At 40.8% G+C, this 12,271-nt stretch overlaps 1 protein-coding gene across 1 annotated transcript in view; it reads right to left on the bottom strand.

Annotated features, from left to right (window-relative positions):
* The window catches only part of LOC117209643 (protein sister of odd and bowel), a 38,208-nt gene that overhangs the window by 6,157 nt on the left and 19,780 nt on the right, over positions 1 to 12,271 (bottom strand). The gene's annotated exons all lie outside the window — the stretch shown is intronic.

The raw sequence follows: 12,271 nt of genomic DNA on the forward strand, positions 1-12,271 counted from the left end.
GTTTGGCAACTAAGCGATTGCGGATTTTGTCATTAGGTGGTATCGACAAAATCCGCAATCACTTAGTTGCCAACCTAATAGTTGGTGCAGCAGCTTCAACGGAGACTCGTTTTATCTATTGGAAATTTTAAATTCGATATTTTCCACGGAAATGATATCGGTGATGTGTATCTTATGTCAGAAACCATCGATTGCACGCGATATTTCTTTCATTGTTCGTAGCCGCAGTCGGAACGAGTATTCATAGAACTAGATATTCATGACCCGATCGCTAGGATCAGCCTGTATAGGCGCTGCGCCGGTGGTACGAGGCATGAGCGGCATAGGCTTGCGCAACTTCTTTTCCGCGAGCTATCCTACAGCAACGCACCGTACCAAATTAATGCGGCAACAGTGCAGACGCGAGTCGCGCGGCTAAATGCCAGCCACGGCGTATAACAATTGATCGAGGGCCGCTCGCCACCCGGATGTCCGAGGACGGAACGGTCGATCCGCGTTGCGAAACCGAGGCCTGCAATCGCGATACATCATCCGCGTTCACGGAGAAGCGATCGCGCGGCAGCTTTGTAGATCCTAGTGGATCTTAGCGATCTTTATCGATCGGCTCTAGAGCCCGTTATTTTTAGGCAAATCGGAAATCAACCGGTATATCGTTACGAAGATTTTCAGTATTCGCGCTTTACCATCCGAAGGTTTTACCAATTCTTAAACGTCTAGGATTTCTATCACTGGCTGCCGTTTACGATAAAAATTCGAATATTTCTTGAAAATAACGAAACATTCTTCGAGTTTCGTTTCCAACGAAACGAAAATATAATTTACACGTGAGATGGAGATAGAAATTTCTACGATCAGAATCGCTTATCTGTACGTCTGCTTATGCAAAACGTAATTAGACATTTGCTAGAAATTTGATCTGCTCTGAAACGTGCTTGAAGATGATAATTTATACATAAAAGACGTATAGTAAAAAAAAGAAGGAAGAAAAAGAATGGAAGAAAGGAGAAGAGATAATGGAACAGATCGAATGAAATTGTTCGTTTCATCGATTCGCTTTTATACTGTCGTCACTGCTGCTATCGCCACGACGAATTTTATCCCGTTACCGCAGATGGCGAAAGTGGATCTTTATCTATGATCACGTACGTGAGTACATGCTTACGCCGCAGCAGAACATCGGGGGTTGGTAACGATCGATCGATTCCGAAGTAGATCGATAGCCGGATATCGCTAAGAGCATTACACTTTCTCCGTCGGTCCAAGGGTCTCCGTTATTTTCGGTACAACGCACGGTCCTACAGAAAATGAACTTGCCGAATCGCTGCTATCATTAATCCTCGCGAGTATCTAACGAACGATCTGCCTTGTCGAAATTGCCAACGCTCTTTTTCGGGATGTGATGTCATTTTCGCTCCACGCGAGTATATCGTGCACGAAACACGATGTATCATTTTGATTAATGCTCTACAACCTTCTGCTTTGCGTAACGATAACTTAGGCGAGAGATAAATAACAGCAGGCAAAGTTTTCGGCAAGGAAAACACGGACTTGTTCCATTTTCGATGTACGTAGAAAGGGACGAATCGAGGAGTTGAAATACTATCGAGTTGGCAACTAAGTGATTGCGGATTTTGTCATTAGATGGTAATGACGAAATCCGCAATCACTTAGTTGCCAAGCCAATAAATTTGATATTACGTTGGCTGATAAAAGCGTTTGGACGCTTAGAAAAGTTCACGATATATACCGGGTGATTTAAGCAACTGTAACAAACATGGTCATGTGCGTTACAAAGTTATTATGTCATATTTCCAACGAAGTATTTTACGATTATTCGTTGACTGATGTACGTACGAGTCTGGTAATCGATAGAAAATTCTAATCAGACGTATGTTACAAGGTTCTTCGAGGCATTTCTCGACTTCCTATATACGGGACTTTATTATTAGCGATTTTGCGAGATTGCATCGAGGATAAAAAGCGCGTCTAGTGAAATACCAGTGAATAAACGCATCCTTGTCCATCACTCAGCTTTATTTTTGTCTATGGAAAATGATTATTCTTGGAAATGTGTTTTCATCCCCTTCGAGGTATTCCAAATATTCGTCGTCGCGATGTTTACAAAATATCGAGCTTCTTATTAGGTTGTCCGAAAAGTGTCTTTCTTTCGCAAACGTGTTTTTTACAGCAGTGCACGTTCGTACAAACGGGAAACCAAGTTTGTGAAATATCGCGGTGTTTATCTCGATAGAACAAAACAGATCGCACGTAATTCGACAAAATAATATAACAGAAAAAACGCTGTCTATTATTTCCTCATAAAACTCAAGAAACTTTTCTGGCAATCTAATACATAAATCTTAATAATTACATCTCTGGTTTCCAATAAAACCTGGTTGATTTATCAGCTATTTTTAAGAAACTCGTGTCACTGGACCTGACATTTTCATCTTTTTCCAATGGAATATTTTCTTCGTATTTTACGTCGTATCAAAATTCTTCTATTTAATCGTAAAATGAAAATAGAATGAAAAGGTCGATGAAAGTGTACTTGTCGCGTGAAACATCGGAGCGGTAAGAAACGTAATTCGACAATTGGTGTTCTGACACAGATTCGTGTTTCCTTTCGTTGCAAATAGCCTCGTAGGCTATCGTAATCGAAATCGTATTTACAATTACACATCGAATGTATCACAAGTTCAGCACAATGCGTACTATGGTCGTATTGCCGGTGATCTATCACAGGCAACAGTATATAATCGTCAAGTGTCTCCGCTTCATTAATTCGAGCCAGAGGAATGTCAGCGTAATGATCGTCATATTGCACGATCAAACTCTCACTGTCTTTCACGCGCTTATTATCACCGTGCATTTATTACTCAACGTGTTTTGTATTTCATCTAGTACGCGGTGGCATCAATCTTGCTTTACTACAACGTAATTAAAATTCCACCGCTACACGGATGAAGCAACCACGGTGATTGAAAACGCAGTAATAACCAAAAACGAAAAAGGAAGAACGAGAAAGAAGAAGAAGAAAAAAAAGAAGAAGAAAAGAAGATACAACGACGTTAACCCTGATTTTACGCTGATTTTATTGTATTCGTGCGTGGAATTGGAGAAAAAAGAATCGCACGCCGTTAGATTATTCGTATACATCAGACGATGGCATTTAGTAAAGATATTTATGGTGCGATACATTCCTCGTTAGATACGGAATAGTTTCGTGGAATGAATCGAGATTACGACAGGAACTATCTGTAATGGTCGTAAATGTGAACAGATCGGAGCGATTAGGTGTACGGTAGCGGACAAAAGAAAGTTTTAAGTTGCCGCGGCTAATTTACCTGTCTATTTGCGCATATTAGTAACTCGCGTATTAGACAGATTTATCATCGTGTTGCGATACGAGAGACAAAAGTCCGACCATCGAATAAGATACAAAAATAAAGGGAATCTTTAAATAAAAATGATATATATACAGGGTGGTTGGTAACTGGTGGTACAGGCGGAAAGGGGGTGATTCTACGCGAAAAAAGAAGTCGAAAATATAGAATAACAATTTTTCGTTCGAGGTTTCGTTTCCGAGAAAATCGACTTTGAATTTTCGCTCGGTACGCGTGCGGTACGTTATGACAGATCACACTGTACATCGTTGTCTCGATGGAAAAATGAAAAAAAAATTTTTATTCTATATTTTCGACTTCTTTTTTCGCTTGTACGACCAGTTACCAACCACCCTGTATATATATTTATAGAGATAAAAATATTTGTAGAGGAAAAAGGAAGGTTCGGTAAACCGATCAAATCGCCAGCTACTTCTACTTTGTTAACTATCGTCTAATTATTTATTCCATTTCAAAAATTTGCTGGCAAAACTCGAAAAGAGAAAAAGCAAAGTACGGCAAACCGAGAAACAGGAAGTGGCGTTTTCGATCGATCGGCAAGAAAAGCGAAAACAGGTGTCGCTGCGTGTACAAAAAGACCGCGAATTCGCGGAACCGGCGATGCTTATGGCTTCTCGTTATTCGATTTCGTCGTCCGTTTCTCCGTCCGAGATTTTTTGCATCGTGAAATCGTTGCGAGACCACGCCGAGAGATTCACGATTCGATGATGCCCGACTCGCCTCGGGCCGATCGTACCGAATGATCGTTGCTGAAACTTTAGGGTCGTTCCACCTCCGCTTTCCTATCGTCGCCCACGGAACTAGATCGCATTGCGCAAAACGACGCCTGGAAAAACCAGTCTTCCACGTTGTGTTGGTTGCGAGCGTCCCGTGACTTTGCGTTTATCCGCATTCCTTCGTACTTTATATCTTTTCGTACGGACGTTTGAATAAATTTCGCGTCTTCGACGAGTACTCGTAGGTAGGCGCGTGCATACTTCTGGAAAGCGCAGAACTGCGTATACAAAGGACGCGGTAAATTACAGAAATACAGCGAACAGAAAGGTTGCTGGATGCTGCAATTAGAAAATGTCTAAACTCAATTTATCAAAGTAGGCTCAGTGATCGACGTTTACACGCTCGTAGTATGACAAGAACAGCTTATAAAACGTTGGCTATTCAACTTGCAACGAGGCAATCGCGCGATTGTTTCACGTGGAAAATATCAATGAATATCATTCGTCGATCGTAGTAGGGTTCATAGCGTAGAAAAGTTTGCACGTTCGCAGCGCTGCGACGCAAAAAGCAAAAGAATAATTCAAACTATCCTTGACATTTAGCTGAGTTACCGAGTTACCGGCAGGCCAATCTTCCGTTTGCCTGTTGCCGCAATAAGCAACGCTCGTTCGTGAAAGATCGCCGGTATTACATTTTTGTTCGCCTCGAGCTCCTGCGATTTAACCACCCTTGTGCGATTTTCGTGATACCAACTACAGAAATTAGTCCTTTGCTTTTTACATCGTGCGAATACGTAGAATCGCCAGATATTCGAATCGAAACTATCGCGTACGCGAACGCGTTTGTTCGAACTTATCGAGAAACTTGTCGAGGTTCTGTTCAGTTCAATTTCAGCGAAGTTATATATACAGACGTAAAAATATCGTGGAATTTTCTAATCGATCGATGGAACGGTTTTCGCGGATCGTAATTGCAATCCGATCATGAGTCAGCTCAACCTTAAATCGCTTCACTCTCGAACAACTTTAGCGGATCTGCTTTTCCTATTCAAGCTGGTTAACGGTATCGTCGGTTGGCCGGCGACCTCTCGAGTTGAGAAATTTTTACGCTCCTATGAGATCATCTGGATGTTCACCAACTTTCCTCACGCGCGTCGTTATACATCTGCTTTCTCGCTACTCGTATCAAAATCGTCGAATCCTAATCGAATCGTTCGCGTACTCTTGCTAATTCGTTTAGCACCGTGTCGCAGACTCGTTCGCGAGTAACTTCATTTCAAAATTGTCAAACTTCCGTGAATCTTCGCGGCACGTTTTCTCGCACGTTACTCTTGTTCATCCCATTTACTAATTAATTTTTGCATGAAAATATACAGGGTGGTTGGTAACTGGTGGTACAAGCGGAAAGGGGGTGATTCTACGCGAAAAAAGAAGTCGAAAATATAGAACAAACATTTTTTTTTTAATTTCTTTTTAAATCTACAGTGAGATCCTTTATAACGAGACGCGATAAAGTGCACGCGTACCGAGCGAAAATTCAAAGTCGATTTTCTCGAAAGCAAAGCCTCGAACGAAATATTGTTATTCTATATTTTCGATTTCTTTTTTCGCGTACAATCACCCCCGTACCACCAATTACCAACCAGCCTGTATAATCGTAACATGCGAACGAAATGTAATGCCAACAGTGGTATAGGCGCTTCGTACTACGTCAAACAATCTCGCAACGTGTTCGAACGTGTATCATCAGCATCGTCTGCGAGAAGAAACGCATGGAAAGATAATCGGTTGGAAACGTACGGGCAAAAATATCTTCGCACGATCTCGCGGCACGTCATCCGTCGAAACGAGATCGAGGTGAAACGGGCCCGAAAGAAACGGCCGGTCGAAAATTGAGTCGACCTGTCGAGGCACGCGTAAAGTGTCGAAAAAAGGAGGAGCGGACGAGGATGACGGGCGAGTAATGGGGTCAGACTGGCCGAGGATTTCGTGTATCCAGCCGGATATCGAGCTCGCGAGCTCGCCAATTATCCGAGTACGTTTTCGACAGGGGCTGGCTGCTACGTGAAGAGATAATTCAACGGGCCAAGTATCCGGCCACCGTCGATTTCATTTCCGTCGAAAACATCACGGAAACCACGCCAGCCACGACCATCACAACCGGATCACACCGTTGAAATTAGCAGGTTTCGGCGTTCCAGAGCGACGTGATCTCAATTTCGCGATCGATCCGGATACGTTTACGACAAATGACGGTTGTAGGACTCGTTTTCCAAATTACTGCGACTTCTGCCAGAGGATTAAGCGCTTGTTTATGGGATTTTTGGTGCGCCACGTCCGCGTTAGGTGTTGCTTGGCCACACGGTTTACGACGCCATCGTAAGACCAAGTTGTACGAGTGAGTTTTAAGACGATGATTTCCGCGTACGTTAATGTGTCCGGTCGAATTTTTCTCCGCCTGTTTAAGGGCTGTGTATTCGTGGAAGTGATTTTGAGAAACGCTGACCGAGAGGCGAATATTTGTAAAAACGTAAGATGGGATAATGAGAGAGTGGGCTGGCCATCTCGCTGAAATAAACAAGGAATCGTACGAAACGCATAACATAATTTATTATACGATGCAAGGTAATTTACTTATATTAACATATTCCGTGAGGTGTCGGTAATTCATCACGGTTGTCAGAGACGATATCTATAACACGCGAGACAGATCAAATTTCGCGATGCCGTATTAAATTAAAATAAAAGCGTGGAAAATATATGGCAAACCGTAAACTTGTTTTCGCAATTTTAACATCGCGGTATAATTTTTCGGCCCGATTTTAATCTTCCATCGAACATTTTTCATTTTCGTGTAGCAATTCTCAGATGTATTAAAAATTTCTGCTATCGGTATATCGGCGTCTTCGTCATCGATATGGTCTTATACAAGCATACGCTGTAACAAGGTAATTGCGTTCAAACTGATATCAAATTATTTAATGCAACGCGATTCGTTTAATATCCAGATATCCAATTAAATTTCTCCGGATATAAATTAATAATATAATAATGCTATTACGTGCATATATCGTACACACTGGAACTGGTTATTAGGTTACCTTACGTTACGTTCGTTATTGTTTTAATGTAATTTGTCGACCTAGTTTGAAAATTTTGTTTCGGTGTGTACGTTCGAAAGAAAAAGCGCGATATCCAGGCACAATTGGAGTGTGTAACCAGTTTATAAAAGAAAGAGTCACTCGTGTCATGTTCACAGACGGTGAAATGGCCTTGAGCTAGCAATCCACTTTAGACAAAGAATAATAACGTACCTGGCTGACCTATAGTATAAGTCAAGGAAATCTCTCGTGATATTCCGCTAGGCCACTTTTTGTACAAACGAACTTGTTCATTGATATTGAAACAAATTTCCGATATATCTTCTCTATCGGCTATGGAAATCGATAGTCTCCTTCCAATAGGTTTATCCTCTCTGGAAACGTTGTTCGCATAATTGCGAATATTCTGCCGTTACAAAAATTGGAAAATCGATCTTTCGATCGACGATAAATTGGAACTGTACTTGGGGATCCACGAAAACAAGTCGTTTCGATAAGCTAGTTTATTCACGCGCGTAATATTATAAAAAGAGATTAACAAGCTTATTTGGGAACAAGTCGAGCCAGTTTAATCAAGAACCACTATATAATTGACACCTGAAGAGAAGTTATTAAAAGCGTACTTATTTACGAAATCATTACCTTATCCGAGATCTTTGGGTTCCTTAATGCTCGATATTTTGTCGTTTAAGTAGATGGTATGAAAGTAACATAAATAAAAGGGAAAAGTATCATGACCGGTCGTGATGGACAGTACGGAAAATAGCGTAACTTTACCAAACGAATGTATACTTGATAAGATCATTAAATAGATATTATATTCCAAAATAGAGACAACCTGTTCGGAATTTTGAGTGGCCGTCCGTTCATGGCATGGACAGACCCATTCCCTTCTTTGGGAAATTCCGAATTAACTGTCCTCCCCGAGCTGTAAATCTAAGGACTTGTAGCGGCACGTGAGTTAGAGGACAATTCAAATCGCGCTGTTGTTTTGCCTCGGGACATTGACACAGCCTTGACGCATGAAACGTAATGATAAATAAACTCCGGGCCAAAACCCAGTATAAATAAACGGCCAAAAGACCAGTATAAATAAACGGACGCGAGTATCTACAGTATATACAGAGTATCTACGAATTAGCGATCAATATCTACGAGATTGTCCGAGTTATTATCCGGGTTATACAGGGTGGTTGGTAACTGGTGGTACAAACGGAAAGGGGGCGATTCTACGCGAAAAAAGAAGTCGAAAATATAGAATAACAATTTTTCGTTCGAGGCTTTGTTTTCGAGAAAATCGACTTTGAATTTTCGCTCGGTACGCGTGCACTTTATCGCGTCTCGTTTTAACGGATCTCACTGTAGATCGTTGTCTCGATTGACGTTATTTTTTTAATTTTTAAAATTTTTAAATTTTTAAAATTTTTAAATTTTTAAATTTTTAAATTTTTAAATTTCACCGTAGATTTTTAAAAAAAATAAAAAATTTTTATTCTACATTTTCGACTTCTCTTTTCGCGTAGAATCACCCCCTTTCCGCTTGCACCACCAGTTACAAACCACCCTGTAGTTATCGAGTTATCTACGAGCGATCATACGCTATCGTTGCGAACACATTGAACGAGCGTCTTTCGACAGTATTTGTACTTATATTTATTTAATTTATTCCAAATATATTTGACGCGTTGCAACAGCAATCTCTCGCTCTTGGTATTCTATATCATCGATCCTTAACCAATCGTCTACAGACTCAAAGGTCAGGGAAAACCCCGGTTGGGAAGGCAGAACGGACGGACGAGACCCAACGGCTGAGGAAGAGAATCAGCAACATACTAAGACGGTTCATCATCGGACATCGTACCGTGCGGGTGAAATACTTCACTCTCAACAACATCTTACTACCACCGTGTTCGTAACGTCACACTTTACTTTTATACAACATGTGCAAATACAGTGCTGGATTATTCCAACACTCGATCTATTAAACCTCCTCCACCTTGAGCGCTAATTCATTCGAGGTACGCGATATCGACCGATCGGTTTGACCCGACCGGTTGTTCTTTAGTCGGGAATTCGCAACACAACCGTTAGGAACATGGGAAACGACGTTTATAGTGTTTAAAACCGTTCACCATCCTAATTTTCTTATGAGAAAGCAACGATCTCTCGTATCCTATTTATTATTCTGCCGGTTACAGTCTTTCAAAAATAGCCGATGAATGGTTGGAAATTTAAAAGAAAGGAAGATTATTTTGATATTCATAAAATACTCAAGAGGACAGCAAGGGTATATATTCAACCCCGAAACTAAATAAAAAAGAAAAAACAATTTGAGTAATATTAATCTACATATTAAATCTACGACTCTTTCCTCTATAAAGAAGCAAAAATATGACCGATATTTTTTCTCTATAATCTTCGACTAGAATAATATGAAAGAAAAACCTACTTCGTCCCACGATATCGAGCTAGCAACATTCCTCGGCTCTAAAGGAATCGCCGAATATGACTCATATCTCTTCAATTGGAATAATCCGCGATCCTTTTTATCCTCTAATACCTTCGATAATCCCGATACCTTGGATTATTCCTGTAAACCACGCGACATTAATCTTATTACAACGAGACGCAATTCCGACGCGAGAACGAGCATAGCCGAGCGAACCTTTTACAAAATACCCGAACATTCATCTCGATCTTGCATCTCGATCGTCGAAGCCCGATCCGATCATTGTTTCCCTCGAAGTCGATCGTGTCTCGATTTTTTCTTTTTTTCTATTTTTTTTTTTTTTTTTTTCAAACGATTCTCGCATAAGGCCTAAGATTAGACACACTAATTGTGTTCCACGACCGTCCTATTATCTCTCGCCTTGAAGTATTATTACACAAGATCTATTTCTCACCTTCTGGCAACGATACGATCAGCGAAACAGCCAGTTGATTTTATCCAGTGCCGCGAAAGAAGCACAGAAGGTACGTTCGCTGAATATGGTTTATTGCTGATAGTTCATGCGGAACCCACTTTCTTAACCTTCGTACCTTTCCAATCCATTATAACCGCGCGATGAATAGCATTATTGATTGAATTGAATCTTTCAATTATTACGCTGCTCGCAGATACGCGCGATTCGATCGAGGATTCGCCGCTGGAGAACGCGATACTCGGGTTCGATGACCATCGTTTACGTCTCTTACGGTTTATCGAGTACTTCCTGCAGTATTTCGAAGATGGTGTTCATCGGATGCTAGAAAAAACCATGTACGTTTGACTTTTCAACACTTTGACTGCCACGTTGGTCATAATGATCGGCCACGGTTTCTCCTGTGATGCAATGGTGGTCATTGGTGACCGGAGCGCTTGAACTTCTTACAATTGTAAAAATTCAATGAAAATTGACAGTTGGGGAATTTTGAATATAACCGAAAAATAGAAGATACTTTGAAGTAAAAAGTGCCCCATTGCACGATTAAACATTCTTATTAGAACAACTCTTGCATCTAACGGTGCACTGTGTTTGCGTCCATATCTTTGAAGGGTAATCTACGAATATTATTATAAACACAGCTTAGAAAATAATCGTAAACGCTGCTTTATAATCGTATAATTGAAGTTACAAGTGTGAACATACCTTGCTATTATACATAGAACGAGCAAATACCGTTTACTAATATCTTCTACACGTTTCAACGATATATTCCGCACGTTTTGCTTACAAAGAAATAAGGAAGGCGAATGGTTTGTTGAAATAAACGAAGCCTCGTTACAATATATCGCTATCGACTGTTACCAAGGCGCCACGGTGGTCCACCCGTGGCCACGAATAAGATAAACGGTGCATTGGGGGAAGAATGTCGTCTTACGTCGTCAATTTATTATTGTTTTGCTATTGTATGCTTTGAATAATAAAAATACTCCCGTGGCGTCCTCAGCGAGACGCGTGATTTCGGCGTGGCAGTCAAAGTGTTTTTAACGAACCATGGAAACCGTCGATTTGTTTCTAAGTCGTATATGGATCATCATGATGAGAGTTTATTTGCTGGCTTGTAGTTCACGTACTGGTTATCAGACCGAGCGTGTTTATGCAGATTCGTATGTTCGCGATTAGACCGCAAATTTGCATTTTTATGGACGCGGCAAAAGAAATAGGAATGGAACAGGCAGAGATTCGTTTCGCCTGTTAAAGACTATAACGAGTGGTTCGCTTTGAATATTTTTTAGGATCTCGTATATAGCGCGCATCCTGTCCATTTTTGCATCTCTAAATCTCATGAAAAGTTTCCTTCGTTTTATAAGGAAATAATGGATGCACAATATTTTTCGTTTGACATTATTTTGTCGAATTACGTATAATCCATCAAAATAAAGATGTTCTATCAAAATAAAGATCACAAGGTTCGACAGATTAGGTTTCATGTTTGTATAAACATGCGTCGCTGTGAAAGACGCGTCTGTAAAAGAAAGACACTTTTCGCACAACTTGATATAAAAATCTCTAGTTCAGATATATGGAACTGTTATCTGTGAAGACGTTTGGAAAGTTTGGTATACGGTAAACCACCGATTGTCAGTTAAAAATTGAGTCAATTAATCGGAAACGTCGAGTCACAGAAGCGAATGAAAGCGTTTATGAAAATTGTCTTTGAAGTAAATCCAGTGAATTTCTCCGATAGCAAACGTAGGAGAGTCACCGCAGATATAAAAAATGAAACAAAGTGTCGAGTTCGATACGACACTTGGCAGTTCTTCCCAACGACGTGGAGTATCATAGTATCTAGCCATCAGAAGTACACGAGGCTCTTTCCTCGGTGTTTCCACATGCAGCTGATGCAGTCGTTAAAACTTTCCTTTCAACGCGTTCCGCCGTGAGTTATAACGCCGACGAATAATGCGTTCTTGAAGAAGACTTTCAAGGTGCCTCGTGTTTCTTCGCAAATTAAGAGATACGCTTAATATCCTTGCAACGAGCCAGGTGATGAACAGCTGGCTTCATGGTATTCTGAATATCGCGCTACGAAACCTCGCTATTGCGCTTTAAACGCTTCTCTT

Source organism: Bombus bifarius, unplaced genomic scaffold, assembly GCF_011952205.1.
Source record: "Bombus bifarius isolate JDL3187 unplaced genomic scaffold, Bbif_JDL3187 scf7180000008178, whole genome shotgun sequence".
NCBI classification, from domain to species: Eukaryota; Metazoa; Arthropoda; class Insecta; order Hymenoptera; family Apidae; genus Bombus; species Bombus bifarius.